The sequence below is a fragment of the Adiantum capillus-veneris genome, chromosome 11 (assembly GCF_014529385.1).
Source record: "Adiantum capillus-veneris isolate H3 chromosome 11, ASM1452938v2, whole genome shotgun sequence".
Taxonomy (NCBI): Eukaryota; Viridiplantae; Streptophyta; class Polypodiopsida; order Polypodiales; family Pteridaceae; genus Adiantum; species Adiantum capillus-veneris.
The window spans coordinates 159,828,172-159,846,561 of record NC_140941.1 but is presented as its reverse complement, the minus strand read 5'-3'; positions in this window follow the sequence as shown (position 1 = coordinate 159,846,561).

Genomic DNA, 18,390 nt, shown 5'->3' with positions numbered 1-18,390 from the left:
TGGCCTATTTACCAAGCAAAGACAAGAATTGTCAGACATCCTACTCTTGGAGTGCACTAGAAGCTCTTGGAGCCTAAATCTTGACCTATTGGCATCCAAATTCAATTTTGAGTATACCATTGGGTTTCTGAGCACTACAAGAATCTTGGGATCAAGTTTGGACAAAATCTGAGCAGTTAGACGTCCTACGTGTAGGATGTCTCCAGCTTGATTTAGGACTCCAAACCAACCTATGAGCACACCACTGTGATCATCACATCAAGGAGAAGCTGGGGTGAAAATTTCAAGTCATTCTAAGCAAAAAGACATCCTACGGGTAGGATGTCTCAAGGACATTTTTAGGTCCAAAGGAAATTCTGAGCATACCATTGTGTTGCTATACTCAAGGGGAGTCTCTGGACCAAATTTTGTTAAATTCTGAGCATATAGACATCCTACACGTAGGATGTCTCTAGGCCAATTTTAGGGTCCAACTGTACTTTTGACCATACAGAAGTGTTCACAGTCTCAGAAAGATCCCAAATCTTTTTTCAAAATTGAATTTGGACTCATTTTGACCATTCTAAACTGCATTTCACTGTTTTGGCCATAACTTTCACAAACGGTATCGGATCGAAAAAGTTTTTATATCAAAACGTAGCCTGAGAACGGCTCTACAGATCTTAGCGCAAAATTGGAACTAAAAATATGCCTACACCAACCTTTTAGGTCAACTTTGAAAAAAAACATCGTTTAAGGCCTCAAAATACATCCACAAGTTAGGGGTGTCTGAAAGCGACAATTTGCGAGAATTGTGACAAAATGGTTGCGGTTTTGGACATAGTTTTGACTTTTCCCTAACCAAAGCACTTGAACACAGTGGACTAAGTCTACTTGAACCAAGAAAAAGCTCTTAAGCCCAGAAATCATGTCTACCCTAGATTCAAACGCAGCTTACACAAGCTTGGAGATCCCGACGATAGAGGAATATCCTCCCACAATGGATCTTCCAAACTTGCAATTGATAAAGACCCATCTTGTTGAGAGAGTTTGGATGATTGGTCATGAGAGTGAAGGACTATATAGATACATTGACGACAATGAGGTCAATCTTTATAGGTGCTTAGATCCATACCTAGAAGAGATAACAGATTACAAGCTCTTATATGTCTACACATACGGCGTCGAGTGTCAATGGAGATCTATAGTTGTTGACAAGTATGGACGAGAATACAGAGTTATAGAAAGCACAAATCCACAAACTGTACTAGAAAGAGGTGGATATTTGGTCAATGAAGGACCACAAATGCCTCCACCAAACACGAGAATTCCTATAGGAATTCCAAGAAGAGAGCCACCAGGATTCCCTTCAAGAGCGATAACGAGAGAAGGATTGGGAGAGTCTCTGGTTAGACTTGTAGACAATCGACGAGTTAGACCATCCCAAGTCCAAAAATGGGTAAAAAGAAAATACTCCGGAGATAAAGATCCGAGAGATCACGTAACGGCTTTTAGAAGAGTGATTAGAGTAGAGGAAGTTTCAGATTTTGCGACACAGTTTGCGGGATTTGGATTGACTCTAGAAGATGATGCAGCTACATGGTTCGACTCGGTGGAAAAATGGGATTTTGAGACCCTAGATGAGCTGTTTGAGGAGTTTATTGAAGAATTCTCTCCAAAAGGCATTGCTCACAACACAGTCTCGCAAATCCATAGATTCAAACAGAAAGAGAATGAATTAGTACGCAAAGCATCATTACGGCTCAAGAGATATGTTAAGCTCTGTCCGAGAGCGGAATTACCTACGCAAGCACGACTGATGCTGATCTTTATCCAGGGAATGAGAGATGAGGGCCTTCAAAAGGATCTGAGGCATACAAAGAAAAGGACTTAAAGAGTCAAGGATATGACACATCCTCTCAGCACAGTGTTTCACAGATAAGTGAGTCCATTGCCAAGCCAACGGCACCTATTGATCAAGAAAAGCTTATCGACGACTTGGTCAAGAGGTTGATTCCTCTTGTAAGGTCTGATTCGGGAGAGCCGAAGTGGTGTGAAATTGAGAGAAAATGGACAAACCATACGGAGGAAGAGTGCTATTATAGCATGGAAAATGCTAGGGAAAGGTGTGTACAACCTGTTCCAGAAGCACCTACTCCACCTAGATACATTACGAGGAATGTGCCAAGACCAGTAGGAGTTTTAAGGCCACAACTTGTCTTAGGACAACAACCTCCGCTGCTACCAGGTGCTAGAATGCAGGTAGACATGAGATACATGCCAATGATGGAAGCATCAAATAAACCAACGCCAGTACCAGCTACAATGTGGTATAGCAACCAAAGTGAGTATTACCCTTCGGAGCAACAAAATGTGAGAAAAACACATGGAGTGGTGAGGCCGGTACAACCTCCACCTCCTGGGTTTCATTCAAAAGAAAGAAGGTATGAAATGGACGAAAGGACATTGCAATTCATTGCAAATAGCGGCTTATCTAGGTCAAAGCTTGCTTATAGCCAAGAGGAAATGCTAAAAGAATCTCCTCAACCACAGACAGATTGTCACAAAAGTCGTGACAACCACTTGGTCAAACAATGTCCTCATACGGAGATCACTGAAGTAAATGCTTATTGTTTTGAGTGTGCCATCACTCACTTGATCCCCAATTGCCCGAAAAAACCAAACCAAATCAAGAAAATCACGACAAATGTATCAGGGATTGTTTAGCTACCTAGTAGCTCAGAAAATGAAAATGTTGTACCAGTTCAAGTAGTTACGAGAGCACAAGCTCAAAGAAAGTTGATGAGAATCCAGAGACAAAGAACACGGAAAGTGACATGAGTCCAAAGACAGATGATGGACCAAAGACAGACGCACCTAGTCAAAAAACCAAGAGCAAACGAAATAGTTGGAAATCTAGAAAGACTAGGATGAAAGCACGCAGGGAACGAGAGCAAAAATCCCTAGCTGAGAAGCTTACCGAAGCTCAGGAGAAGATAAAACAACATGAGGAAAAGGAGGCACCTTCTCTTACACAGATGGTTAAACCTCTAGAAGAACCATCCACGGATAAGAAACCAATAAGTGCTAGTTCAGGAGGATCTGTGTTGGTAGAGAAGGTTAATGAGACATTAGATGCCCTCTTGAAAGCCTATGATGTGAGGCTCAAAAACAACCAAACCCAAGAACACACGTGGATGACATATCCCTATTCAGAACTAGAAAAGCAAAAATTTGAAATGTTCCAAAAAATGATTCAAACAGCCCAAGCCTTACTAGAACCACCAGTTGCAAAACCTGAGGATGTGATCCGTGTCATGCCTACACAAGTAATCCCACCAAACCAGGAACTAAAAGAGCTAGATTCTAGTCATGAGCACAGACCAAACCTCAAAGACCCAGCATTAGAACCAAGGATAGTACTGAATACCACGGATAGCTCTTCCGAGGGATTTCACCAAGCTATACCTAAGGATTGTAAAGAGATAGATGGTCTTGACGAATTGTGGAAACAAGTCAGAGAGGCCAATGAAGCCGATGACCTAAGAAGACGAGTAGACAAGACTAGTGATGAACGAGAAGTGTTTCTACCACCAATAGAGGAATTTGAGACTGGATCTCAATTGAATCTAGACATGCGATCATATTGGGGCGACAAAGGATCTGTACAATCTATGGATAGTCAACCCCATTCGCTAAGAACACTACCATCCTACATGGGACAGTACGAGACCAAGTCAGATGTGGTTGCAGTCCCATCACAGAGACTGTCTCCCAACAAGGCCATCGATTCAAAGGGGCTAGTAGATATTCTATCTACCCCAGTCACCTGTACAATAATGTTAGCCGAGTTGCTCAGAATTAGACCAAACATGTGGGCTAATGTGGGTAAATGTCTAGAGAAATTTGGTGTAAAAACCCCAATGACTCAAATCGAGGAAGGCATCAAAGAGCTTGAAATGCCTCAACTAAATACTAGGCCACTGCCATTAAACAAGGTAGGCGAGTATTACGAGGGAGAAGAGGGAAACACCACCCTTCCTGTGGAATTCAATACTGTAAAAACCATGGCAATCCTTGACAGTGGAGCTGGTGTGGCCATTGCAACCAAAGAGGTTTGGAAAAAATGGGGAAAACCTGCCTTGATATCCACACAAATGACCCTGCAGCTTGCAGACGGACACAAGGAAAAGCCCCTAGGACTACTAGAAAAAGTACTTGTTACTTCTTGTGGCATTGAATATGAACACACTTTTGCTGTTGTTGACTTTGGCAAGAAGAACAACTATGACATCATTCTGGGAAGACCATTCATGCGACAATTGAAAATGGTCCAAGATTGGGGTTATGACCAAATATACCTAAGACATATGGAAACCATAACAAAGATAAACTTGAGGGACCATAACTATAGGGATATGACGAGAACACCGGTTGACGAGTTTGATTCCGCCACAGTAGCAGGATCAAAACTTCCAGCTTGGTTAGGTAAGCCTAAAGAATTGTGGATGTGTGGAGCTTCACAATGTGGTAGCTTGAAACGTGAGGAATGTATCCTAGAGCGGGTTATAGAGGATAGGGACTATATCCCAAAACCATTTCCTGAAGAAGAGTTAGAGCCTTTTGGATGGGAACACATCTTGGATACTCTGGACGTGTGCGCCGTGGAGGATGCTCCCACAACAAAGTTTTGTGATGAAAATGGCTATGATGTCGTTCCTTATTTTGCAGTGAGTGTAATCCAGGAAAACGAAGAGATCCAGACATCAACAAGCTCTCAAAATAAGGAGCAAACAAATAAATGTGGAGAATCAAAAGAAGAAGAAGACGACGAGTTCTATGACTCTGTAGAACACTTCGAGCTTTAAGAAGATCAACGACCCGGGAATCAATGTCATCGCTACATGAATAAAGTGCATCAAAAGTGGATTCCAAAGTCCTCGGTAAAGACACAGCCACCACAAGCATCCTCATACATGGCTCCTAATAAGGATGCAAAGACTCACCTAGGAGGCATACAACCAGAGCAACGAGCTAACAATGCTTTAATCAATGGGCTAGAAAAGTCCTTCAAGAAACTACCACCCACGAGCAAACTGACAGTAACTTTCCACTACCAGCCAAAAAATCAAGGGAAAGTACAAGAAGTCAACCTTGCTGAGGATAGTAGCGATAGTGATGAATCTTACGACATCCCCTATCATCAACTCAGGCCATCACTATCACCAACCCCTTCAGCAACAACCATGACAGGTCAAAAGAACAGGACAACAAGTCAAAGCCAAAAAGCTCGACAAAACTGGATACCAAAAAGCCAGATCGGCCAAAAACAGATATGGATCAAGAAGACAAAGATCTCTAATGACAAATCACAAGATCCAACACCAAAACAAAAACAAGGAAAGCGTGCACGAACGAGTAAGAATATCATAAAGTCTCAAGCTTTCACAACTCAGGTTTGGGCTCCAAAGAAGTTGATTCAAGCACAAAAAAGTCAGGAATTCATTTGGATTCCAAAACAACCACAGTATCAACTTTCAAAGCCTGAATCCCGTCACCAACCAAGCGTACAAGGGCCGAAGCAAAGACCACTGTCGACTCACACAACAAAAAGGTGGATCCCAAAGAAGTCTCTTCAAACACAAATGAAGCACGGGCAAGTATGGGTTCCCAAACGAGCGTCAGCAACAAAAAAGCCCAATAATCACAAAGAAATGGGTCCCAAAGAAGAACAACAAAACTGCTATCAGTGCATCGTCGCTTGAATTCTTACAATTCTTCCTATGATTACAGTACAGTTAGAAGAGAGCAAGTCGCTTCAATCAAGCAACGATACAGGAGCTTCAAAGACCATTACATTGCTTAGAATAGGAAGCCTCGCCAACAAATGCCAATAAGAAAATTGCTTATACCCACATCTTGCACAACATAAATCTTTTCCATGCATTGACTGTGTATGCATAATAGGGCTACATTACAAGGCCTGCATAGGCACAACTTTTAATTGACCAAGCACAACACATACCCTTTGCGATACCCTGTCATAAAGGATGACTCCAAATAGGAAGGGGGGAGGCATTCTGAATGCGTACCTAACATTATGACTATTAGAGGGCAATGTTTTGTGAGATGCATTGAATTTTTGCATTTTATTGTGATAATTTTTTGACGAAATTTAGAGTATATGCCCTCATAGTAGTGTTACAGAGGAGTATGGGGACAAAATCCATATATGATCCATAGGGACTTGTGTATAGTGTACATAGCATTTAGATTTCTATTCGAATGATTTTTCTTTTGTTAAGTTCGTTTTAAGATTTTCTTTGTTTATTATTAAGAAAAAATAAAAAAATCCATAATCCACATGAAGAAAAGACTGACGAGAGGCCTGAGCACTACAAAGAGAAGAAGGTACGGGGAAACGATGAAACTTCACGAAGTATGTCTCAGCAGCCACTACAACAGCCGAAGAACTTGTCACAAAGCAGTGTCAACATGCAACCGACAAGTCATATATACAAGTCAGACTCGAGTAGCTAAGCCACAAAATGAGTGAGGTGTTAGTCCCAAAGCTTCAAGTAATATTCTCTGTGGTCTAAGCGTCTTAGCTATTCTAGGTACTGCTCAAGCTGGAAGAGGTGAGCATATTTACGTTGTGTCGCTCATACTGGTATAGGTGAACAAAAGAGTCGAAGTCTAAGTACTTACGTCTGGTGAAGTGAAGGAGAAGGTCCAAAAGACACTCACGTACTGCGCACAGTGAGATACGAGTGGAGAAACTTCTACATCAAAAACCCATCTTGGAAAGGTGGAAGCTATTGAGACATCTTTTGATGTCACATGTGCTACATTTATTCCTTGAAACACCCATCATCTCCTTCTTTCACATTGCATGCTTTTGTTGACAAATTTCTCATATGCATATAGAGTGTCCCATAATTGGCACTTGCATCAGGCACTCTTTCCGTGTTTCACCCAAGCACTCACCTTTCATAAAGGAAACTTCACGTTCAACTGCTCAACTCCAATAAGAGTGTATACCAAAGGTATTTTTTTCCCATAGGGTTTTTTTCCTTTGGTCATCCAGGTTTTAGACCCTAATCTGAAGACACCTATCACCATCCTCTTGTACATATTGCTTCTACATCAACAATAAGGAAATTCTAGTCAAATCAATTGACAAATGAATTGGAGAACCAATTTCAGATCATAGCATACTTCTCCTCAATGGCGAGTCGAAGAATGGCCTACAATGACAAAGCTGCAAACAACACTAACAACATGATTGCACAGGAACAAAGAAGTTACAAATGAAGAAGAGCAGACAAAAAAGTAATCAGAGGATCTCAAAAGATGAATGGTTACGATGATAGACGTCCGCTCTAATGGATCATAGTTCATGTTGTGGCTCGACAAAGATACAAGCAGTGCAACAAATGAAGCCAAAACAACAGCAAAGTGTTGACCGCTAGGTCAACAACACAACATAACTCAAGAACAAAGAAGTCCTCAATGACAACGAGCACAGATAAGGGTAATCAAAGGATCTCAAAAGCTTGTCCTTGATAATGCGCATCGAATGCTCGGCAGGGTTTTGAACCTCAAATTAGAATAATTAAGTCCTGGATTCGGCCTGACAGACAGACTTTGCATTGGAGTGCAACTTGGCCTAAAGAAGTTAAGGGTTTAGCCATACAATCTCTACAAAATCCTTACAAAGTTGTCATTGGCTCACAAGATCAGAAAGCCAATCACTCAATTCTACAGATTGTAGAATTTGTTTCTGAGAATCACAAATACTCCGAATTGACAGATTTGCTGGAGCAAATGATGGATGGAGCTTTCTCTATCCATGATGATAAGAGTCAAGTTAAACAACATTGGGTTCTTTTTTAATTTAGATCTGGTAGTAGACCTATAATGACAGAAACAGATGCTGCAGCTCGGAGCGTGGATGTGAAAAACATAAAGTTCGTCATCAATTATGATTTTCCTGAATCATGCGAAGACTATGTACATCGGATTGGACGAACAAGACAAGCTACTACAAAGGCTATAGTCTATATTTTCTTTACAACAACAAAACGACAGCAAAGACCACATCGCCATCGACAACCAGGTCATGTCAGGGACGACATGAACGCGGAAGGGGGGAGTGTTGACCGCTCGGTCAACAACACAACATAACTCAAGTTTCGTACCAAAGTCTTATCTTTTGCGACATAAATGCTAAATGCTAAGGAAATGGGTAACACCATCCCCATTGTACATACACCAGCTTTCAACAAGTCAATAAAGAGCTCTATTTCCATGTACATGATTTTTGTTAAAGATTCTCAAAATGAACCTAATGCTTTAACAAAAGAAAATAAAAGCAACCAAAAGGAATTAGAGTTATCCAATTTTCTCAAGGGGTTTCAAGATGTTTTTATTGACGACATCCCTTGTGAGCTACCTCCTAAATGAGGTAATGATGACCATGCAATTGAACTTCTTCCAGGAAGTTCACCGCCTAATAAACCTCCTTATAGAGTTTCTCAAGCTCAACAAGAGGAGATTATGCGGCAAGTGCATGAGTTAGTTGAGAAGGGTATGGTTAGGCCAAGCTCATCTCCATTTTGCTCACTTGTGCTATTAGTGCAAAAGAAAGACGGCACATATCGTATGTGTGTCAACTGTAGAGCACTAAATAGGATCACTATCAAGAATAGGTTTCCCATTCCATGGGTAGAAGACCTATTTGATAAGCTACAAGGATCGACCTACTTTAGTAGGATTGACCTAAAAAGTGGCTATCGTCAAATAAGGATAGTTGATCAAGACATTGTAAAGACCGCATTTCGTACTACATTTGGTCTTTACGAATACATTGTCATGCCTTTTGGCTTGACCAATGCACCAGTCACATTCAACCACTTGATGGAGAATTTTTTCAGGCCTCATCGAACCTTCACTGGAGTGTTCTTTGATGATATTATCATCTACTCTAATTCATTGGAGGAACACAAGCAACACCTCCAGGTAATTTTTCAAGTTTTAAGAGAGAAAAAACTTTATGTTAATCGAAAGAAAAGTGAACTTTTCTTGCAAGAGATTCAGTATTTAGGTCACATTATCTCTCAAGATGGCATCCAAATGGATCCATCCAAGTTAGAGGTAATAAAAGGATGGCCTAAACCAAGGAATCTTCATGAACTAAGAAGCTTCATAGGTATGTGTGCATACGATAGACGCTTCATAGAAAAGTTCTCACAAATTGCGGGACCATTACATGACCTAACAAAGAAAAGCGTTAGGTATACATGGTCTGCTAAGGAGAACAATGCTTTTGAAAAGCTTAAAGAAAAGCTTATCTGTCAACCTGTGCTTACACTACCGGATCTCTCAAAACCATTTGAGGTCCAATGTGATGCTTGTGGTGATTGCCTTGGAGCTGTTTTCCTCCAAGAAGGGCACGCCATAGGCTATGAGAGTCGAAGGCTCGACCCTGTTGAGCAAGCTCTAGGCATATACGAAAAGTAACTCCTTGCAGTTCTACATGCCTTAGACTCATGGAAGCACTATTTATTGGGGACTCCTTTCATTCTGCGAACGGATCACCAAAGTCTTAATTACTTCATGACGCAGACCAAGCTCTCCGACAAACAAATGAGGTGGGCAAATTTCCTTTTGCAATTTCATTTTCATATTGCTCACATTGCTGGCAAGCATAATCAAGTAGCTGATGCACTCTCAAGACGGCCGAGAGTGAATGCGGTTTCCATAGCAACTCACAATGATCTATCTTCAATGATAGATGAGTATGCTATTGATCCCGATTTTAGAGATGTGATTTTAGCCCTTGCATTAGGGAGGAAAGAAGAACCATTTACTTTACAAGATGGTTATCTTCTCTATGGCAATAGACTATGCGTTACTAACTCACTACCTGAGAACGTAATGTATGAATCTCATGCTCCACCTTACGTGGGGCATAGAGGGATTTAGTCTACCTTAAAGGGAATTGAAACATATTTCTATTGGCCTACCATGAAAGTGAACATACAGGAGTATGTTTCCAAATGTGTGGTATGCCAAAAGACAAAATTTGATAGAGGGAAGCAACTTGGATTTCTTCAACCCTTTCCAATCCCTAATTCACCATGGGAGAGCATATCCATGGATTTTATCTTTGGATTGCCTAAGTCTATCCATGGGAATACGGGAATATGGACGATAGTAGACAGGTTTAGTAAACAAGCTCATTTTATACCTATCAAAAAGACTATCAAAGCCCATCAAATGGCAACCCTCTTTATTTCACAAATTTTCAAGTACCATGGCTTGCCCATGTCCATAGTGTCGGATAGAGATCCTAGAATGACCAATAATTTCTGGAAGGGTCTCTTTGAGAATTTAGGAACAAGGCTAAATTTCTCTTCGGCCTATCATCCACAAACTGATGGCCAAAGTGAAATAGCTAACCTAACCATTCTCGATCTACTAAAAGCCTATGTAACGGAAGTAGATCAAAGATCCCAATGGGAGAAGTACTTACCCTTAGTGGAGTATGCTTACAATAACATTGTACATACTTCCACAGGAAAAGCACCTTTCGAGGTAATTGAGGGAAGATCAAAAAGTCCCTTGCTACTTAAGGTACATGGGAAGATCTTCGCTGCAGATGAGTATAGCCGAGACCTACAAGAATCTTTTCAAAAGATTAAGGATGCTATCTCTATCTCACAGCAAAGGCAAAAGGCTGCTGCTGACAAGCACAGAAGAGCCCAAGCCTTTAAAGAAAACGATTGGGTCTTGTTAAAGTTTCCCAAGGCTCGATTAAGGCACACAACGGGCAAGAATCCTACGGGTCACCAAAAGTACTATGCTAAACTAGCAAAAAGGTACTATGGTCCCTTTCAGATTCTTAGGCCAATCAATGAGATGGCCTATCAACTCAAGTTGCCCAATCATTGGCTCATACACAATGCTTTTCATGTGAGCCTATTAAAGCCTTACAAAGGAGAGCCACCTCAAGAAACAACTATTGAAGACCCACCGGAGATCGAGGACCAAGAAGAGGTGTTGCAGCCCGAGTCCATTCTCCGACATGAAGACAAGGTACTAAGAGGCGGTAAGACTATCCGCAGATATCTTATTAGGTTTAAGAATTATCCTTTTGAATATGCTAGATGGATGCAAGGCATACAATTAAAGGATAACCTAAACCTTGTCAATGCTTACAATGCTTCCCAAGAGTAAGCAAATGTACAAAATGTTAAAAATGAACAAAGTTTTTGTCTTATAACTCTCTTTTTCTTTATTTGTGCACAAAAATGAAGTAGTATGCACGCTTAGATCAAGTTTGCGGAGACGACGTCTCCCAAACACCAAGTAGAGCTTGTCACTCTACTATGGAAGACTGATAGGACTAATGTGTAGACATGCTTGCGGCAGCCTCGGGCTCTCAAGCGCCAAATGGACTAGTCATCCATTGTGGAATGATGTCGTAGGGTAACATAGGGATCCTCTACCCGCTAAGAAAAGGACTCATGAATATACTTTATCTTCTCTACACCATAGTCGAGGACGACTATGATTTCAAGAGAGAGGTAATGTCATAATAATCAATATCTAATTCTCCTAAATGATTTTCTCATATTAAACTGATCATTTAATGTGGGGAAGGCCAGGGGAGAAAAAGCTAGAATATTGGTTAAGCTAGCAGACCGGCCACAGTAGGGATCCAAAGGAGGGAAAATAGGGATCCAAAGGTGGGGCCATCTGCAAAAGAGCCATGTGCAACAATGGGCTAAAAAGACCCTAAGGTTCAGCCCATTAAGACTTCCAAAATTCAAAGGTTGTGTCCAAAGGTCAACCCTAGGGAAAATTGGATGCTTTGTGTGTGCCCTAAAAGTCTTTGCACATCCCTACATGGGAGGGGGCGAGCGCTAAAGGTAGGGGATGAGAGAGAAAGCCACACACACACACACACACACACACACACACACAAGCTCCCTTTACACAAAGGGAATGAGGGACACATGTCAGTTCCCTAGGCCAGATGCCCACAAGGTGTGCCCAATTTCTATTGGATGACCCTTGAAGTGGACCAATGAAAATTAAGCTAGAGTAAATCTAGTTTAATTAATTTAAAAACATTTAATAAAAGAAACCAATGAGAATTAAGTCTCCTAGAAGACTATTGGGCAGTCTTCCAAGGGGTCCAATGAGCATTCAGGAGCCCCATGGCTTGCCTCATTCCTATTGGCCAGGAGGCAAATGGGTCCAATGAGATTTTAGTTTAATTATTTAATTACCTAAAGCTCTCACAAAAGGGGAAAGGGGGACACATGTCAGAAGGCTATCACTTATGCTACTTAATTGTAATTGGCTTGACTTGGGGGAGGGCCAATGAGGCTTCAGCAAGAGCAATTAGCAAGAGGGCTCGCCCAAGAGAGAGAGGGGCCTGATTTTTGCAAGGCATTATCACACACACACACTCACACAAGATCATGTGTGAAGAAAGAGAAGACTATCTCTTCCCAAGCTTTAATGGAGAACTCATCACCTACTCCAAGCTTGTGAGATAGAAGCCTACATCAACACTCTCTTGGCATGTGGATGCAAATCCAACCAAGAGCCAAGCTTCAATGCATGCTCATCTCCTCTACCAAGCTAATTACTAAACTAAGCTATGCTACATATGAGTGATTATGTGAGGAGATGTACATCTTTCTCGTAAGATACTCCTTCTTCCTCTCAATCTACTCTCATACCCGGCTAGCTCTCACCATCTTCGAAGGTGTGTGAGGTCTTGGGTCTGAGAACGGGGATAATTCAAGTTGTGTTTGTTAAGTGTTTTGCTTAGTGCATGAAGTTTCCATCTTCATTGCACTAGCTAGTCTTGAAGAAACACAAAGAATTGTATTGTACAATGTCTCTCTTGATGGGAGAAACCATAATACAAAGCCTTTTGGAGGGGGGGACCGGATCCATGCAAATCCGGTCCTCAACTGTTGTCAATAGCTTAATTTCTCTCTCTTTTCAAAGTATTGTCGATGTTGTCTAACTAGGTGTTATGCTTTTTGTTGCTCTCTCCACCCAAGCACTCTTGTAATTCTCATTAGGAATCTATTCTAATGAAATGCCCACTATGTTCATGCTAATTTTCCGCTACACATAAGTTATTAGGCCATTAAATGTTACATTGGTATCAGAGCTCAAGGTTTCTCTTTTCTTGCTCAAGAAGGGAGGTCCTCAAGCTAGCTACAAATAGTTGGTATTATTAATTGCCTGTGAGTAAGTAGAATAGGGATTTTTCAGCCTTGCAGTGCGCCTGCCTTTGTGCAGTTAACGGGGCATCACCGTCAAGAGCTATGGTCTTAATAGTGGAGTCCTACGGGGCTTTCCTACGGCTTAACCACTATTGAGCTATTAAAAGCTTGACAGGAGCCGGTGCTGTTTTGGTGTTGAAAGACCCTCTCTTCTATTCCTTGCAATTAATGGTATTCGAGCCGCGGGTATAGTAGCTTGAGTGCTTTTTCTAAAGGGGTAAAGAGGAGTAGCAACCAGGGCTTGAAGTGCCAAATTATACCTAAAACGTTTACACCTAAAAGTTGTTAGAATGGCTGACAATAGTAAAGAGAGTGAAATTAATGTTGATAACTTTGATTTTGCTCATGAGCAAGCTACTAATGATGCTTCAATGCTTGTTAACTATCTTGTTACTAGGCTTCAACAAGCCATGGGCAATCCATCTCTCCAAAGTGAAGTGCAACGGCAGCTCCGTGCTCACGGGATTCTCCAAGCGCATCACCATGACGAGACAACACCTAGGAAGCCTCCTTGTGAGACTCCCAAAAGAGGTCTCTCTCCGATTCGGGAAGAAGAAGAGAATCCTTATGAAGGGCTCAAGAATTTACTTATTGATGATGCATCTCCTTCCCAAAGGAGAACTCAAGAGCCTCCACCGAAGGAACGAGAAAGAAGCGAGTCTCCCGCCACCTCGGCGGAGATGGCTCCACGAAGACGGCGGGCTAAACGCTCTCCATCACCACCAAAGCAAGAGAAGAAAAAGGCGAGAAAGAGGACACCCTCTTCTCCATCTTCTTCATCCTCTTCCTCTTATGAAAGCTATGGTGAAGATGACAAAGATCAGGACAAGAAAAAGGCGAGAAAGAGGTCACCCTCTTCTCCACCTTTTTCAAATTCTTCACCTTCTGAAGAAAGTGATGGTGCAACTTTTGAACCATCAAAAAGAAGAGGCCATAGGAAATCCTATGCCGCATGGAAGAGGTCGTCCAAGCTGAAGAAATTCAAAGAGGGAGGGAAGAGCATCTCTTTCCTTACCTATGATGGTACCTTTGGTGCCACGGACAAAGTCTTGGCCTTTATCCAGCAATTCGATGCGGCGTTTGGAGATGAGGGATTCACGGAGTCCTCTAAGCTACGCCATGTAGCTATGCACTTTCAAAAGTCCGCCAGACAATGGTGGTCTAGCCTACGAGCCAATGGTTAAGCTCCACGAACATGGAAAGATTTAAGAGCTTCCATTATGAAGCAGTTTTTGGCCACCGATGCCAAAGACAAAGTACTCACCGAATGGCGAAACTTAAAGCTCTCTCCCAATGAATCTATCCACAAATATGTAGACAAGTTTTGGGACCTACAACTCAAAGCCACTGTCTTCAAAAAGTTGGATTTTGGAGAGCAAAAGCAACAATTTTGTGCGGGCTTAACCGAAGAAATGGCGGAGTATGTCAACTCCCAAAGACCACGTACCATATCGGCGGTAATACACCACACTATGGTGGCCTCTCGAATCAATTTCCAAATGGGGGAAAGAAGAAATAATAAGCCCCTGAAAAACAAGGGTTCCAATGAGCCTAAGGGGAAGGACAATGTCCAAAAGTCTCCTAAGGGCAACTCCAACAAAGCTAAAGAGAAGGGAGTTTACAAAGGTAAGAATAAACTCTCTCCTGAAGAGCTTGAGCGTTATCGTAAGGATAACCGATGTTTCAAGTGCGGCGAACAAGGACATGCGTACAGCGCTTGACCCCAAAAGAACAACCGCCAAGATCCTCCTAGAGCTTCCTTGGTTGAAATCCAAGAGGAGGAAATTCACCAAACTCATCACAAAGGATCTCCTCTATGCCATGCTTGGGGAAAGGTAAGAGAACATGATGCTTTTATTCTCTTTGACCCTTGTTCTATTCACAATTTTATATCTATGGAGTTAGCCACCAAGCGAGGCATACAATCCTACGAGATGGGAGATGTCCTACCCGCAGACAGTGCCTTCAAGGGGCAAGAAGCTTCAGTCACTCCCTTAATCGGGAAATTGAGGCTTCATGTCCAAGGCTATGCGGACAAAGAGGATTTCTTTATCTCTCCTCTCAAGCATGAGGATGTAATCTTAGGGGCACCATGGTTTGACAGCCTGGCTGCCAATGTTAAATTTCCTGAAAGGAGAATCTCCTTTAAGTTTAGGGAAAAAGACATGTATATAAATGCTAAGGAAATGGGTAACACCATCCCCATTGTACATACACTAGCTTTCAACAAGTCAATAAAGAGCTCTATTTCCGTGTACATGATTTTTGTTAAAGATTCTCAAAATGAACCTAATGCTTTCACAAAAGAAAATAAAAGCAACCAAAAGGAATTAGAGTTATCCAATTTTCTCAAGGGGTTTCAAGATGTTTTTATTGACGATGACGGGAGAAAAGCGAACCCCGAACCCCGACGGCCTCTAAAACACCGGGGACCGAATGGCGCACCTCGAGCCTGTCATGGTAAAGCAAACAGGGGCACCACCTAGCTTCAGCGGCTAGGACGCAAACAACACACCACCATAACAAAGTTTTCATCCAAGAGAGATGGATGCTTGGGAGTATTGATGAAGAGGAAGGGAAATGAGATCAAGTGTGTGTGTGTGTGTGTGTGTGTGTGTGTGTGAGAGAGAGAGAGAGAGAGAGAGAGAGAGTGAGGGAGGGGGTATAGCGGCTTAGTACTGAGGCACCACATAAGGATGGCGAATCCGCACACCCTTCACAATTACACAAGCTCACTCCAAACACAAGACTAGGTGGCGATTCCGCACACCTCACATGGGCAAAACATTGCAGGAAAACATACTCACAAAACCTCAAGCTTTATTTAGAGAATAAGGCAATGAAATGGGGAGCATAAGGTAGGGGAATGAGAAGGGAGAGAGTGGTAGAGAACATGGCGCATAGGTGGGAGTTGATGGAGAAGACTCGCACGAGGGTTATGGCCATCATTCTTCATTTAGCTGTCCTTCATCTTCCATAGCCCAAGGGTGTAGAGGTCATGCTCAAGACCAGCATGGTGATTGCGGTGATGGTGATGGTGTGGGTGTGTGGGTGTGTGCACTAGGCACACACAGTGCATAGTGTGTTCTTTGGTGATGTTGTGTGTGTGTTTAGTGTGATGGTGACCCCTCTTTATATAGGGGATGAGGGGGGATAAGTTCCAGAATTTAGAAATGAAGAAATCCTTATCTACATAGGCCATGTGACTATGGGCCCCACTTGTCTGGCTGTGTGTATATGTGTCAGAATAGCAGTCTCATGAGAGAGAGAGACTAAGAGAGAGAGATGGGTTGATGAAAAAAAAGTGAGAGGTGACATGGAGAATAAAGTAATTACAAGAAGGGAGAGAGGGGAGTGTGTTCAGAGGTGAATCTGTGTGCAGATGTGTGTGAACACAAGAAAAATCAGGTAACCACCGGGTGGGGATGGATCTGAGGGCACCTTTTTTCAGTGAAACTGAGTGTGTGTAAGTGTGGGGGAGGTTATTTAGCTACAATACAAGAGACATGGCGCCCTTTAGAGAGAGAGGGGGGTATTTGGGTCATGGGATATGATAGGAGAGAGAAAGAGGGGGTGGGGTATACTATTTTGGAAGATAGGGTAAGTTGCATGTGAGTTAGGGTGCATTATTGGTGAGTTATAATGCATTATTGGTGAGAGGTGGGGTAGCTTGAGGGGAGAGAGAAAGGAAAAAGGACAAGGGAAAGAGAGAGGGGGTTGACCTTTTGAGTGGAGGAGAGGAAAAGGGACACCCGGCGGGGCAATAGTGAAGAAAAAGGAGGCAAGGTGGGGATGGGTTACTCCGCAGGCATGAGGTGGCCTATTTTACCTTTCTTATATATTTACATAATCATACTTTTTTTTTTCTTACTTTTTTCCAATGCCTTTTATCACTCCCTTCCTAAGAGGGGGTTTTCATGGGGTGGGGACGAGAGAAGAGGGGTATGGGAGCTTGGCTTGTGAAAAGCCCCCATCATTAGCCCTCCCCTTTTGGCTAGAGGCATTCATGTCTCTAGCCCATCTGTTTGATCATTATCGTCAGAGGTGGCGGCTGATGGTGTGTCCTCATTTGGAATGTCAATTGGTGGAGCCTGGTCAAATCGAAGAAAATAAGGTTTAAGTCGCCAACCATTTACCCTGGTTTTATGAAGTTTTCCTTCAGCCTCCATAAGCTGGTAGCTTCCATTGGCATACTTTTTCCTGACGATGAAAGGACCTTCCCATCAGAGTAGGAGTTTCTTATCCTTGCGCGTGTCGAAGCGATTGTCGTAGCGGAGCACCAACATTCCTTTCTTCAATTATTTTTTCCGGAGATGCTCGTTAAAGCTAAGCCATCTATGCTCTGCTTGTGCTGCATAATAATTTATTGCTTCTTCTCTATCCAACTGCAGTCTTTCCAAGTTGATGATGTGATCTCTCAAATGCATGTTGGGCTGTTGAAGCTGGCTTGCCATTACTCTGAGACTTTGTAGTTGCACTTCAATGGGCAAGATTGCTTCCTTACCAAATACTAGATGATACGGTGTGAATCCCAAGGATGTACGAAACGAAGTTCTGTAGGCCCATAAAGCTGGTAGTAGATACTTATCCCAGTCTCCAAGATGATTGTTTACCTGCTTGGTAATAATTTTAGAAACCATTCCATTTACCTTTTCAACTAGGCCATTACATTGAGGGTAATATGGTGAAGAGTGCCTCCTTGTAATGCCCAGTTTCTGCATTAATTCTCCTACCAAGTCTGCTCTGAAACCTGGCTCTCTATCAGAGATGATCTCTAAAGGTGTGCCAAACCTACAGCATATGTGCTCGTAGATAAATTTAGCTACCTCTACCACTGTGATTCTAGTGGTGGCTGTAGCCTCTGCCCATCTAGTCATGTAGTCGACCCCCATGATAATGTAGGATTTTCTTGAGTTGGCCCTAGGTAATGGCCCAATGGCATCGATACCCCATTTTTCAAATGGGCCATATGAGAGAATAGGTGTCTGTGGTTCAGGCATAAGTGACCTAGTGCCGGCCTTTTGACACAACTTACACGTTTTGCACCAGTGGTGTACATCACGGTTGAGGCTAGGCCATATGAAGCCTGCCTGCA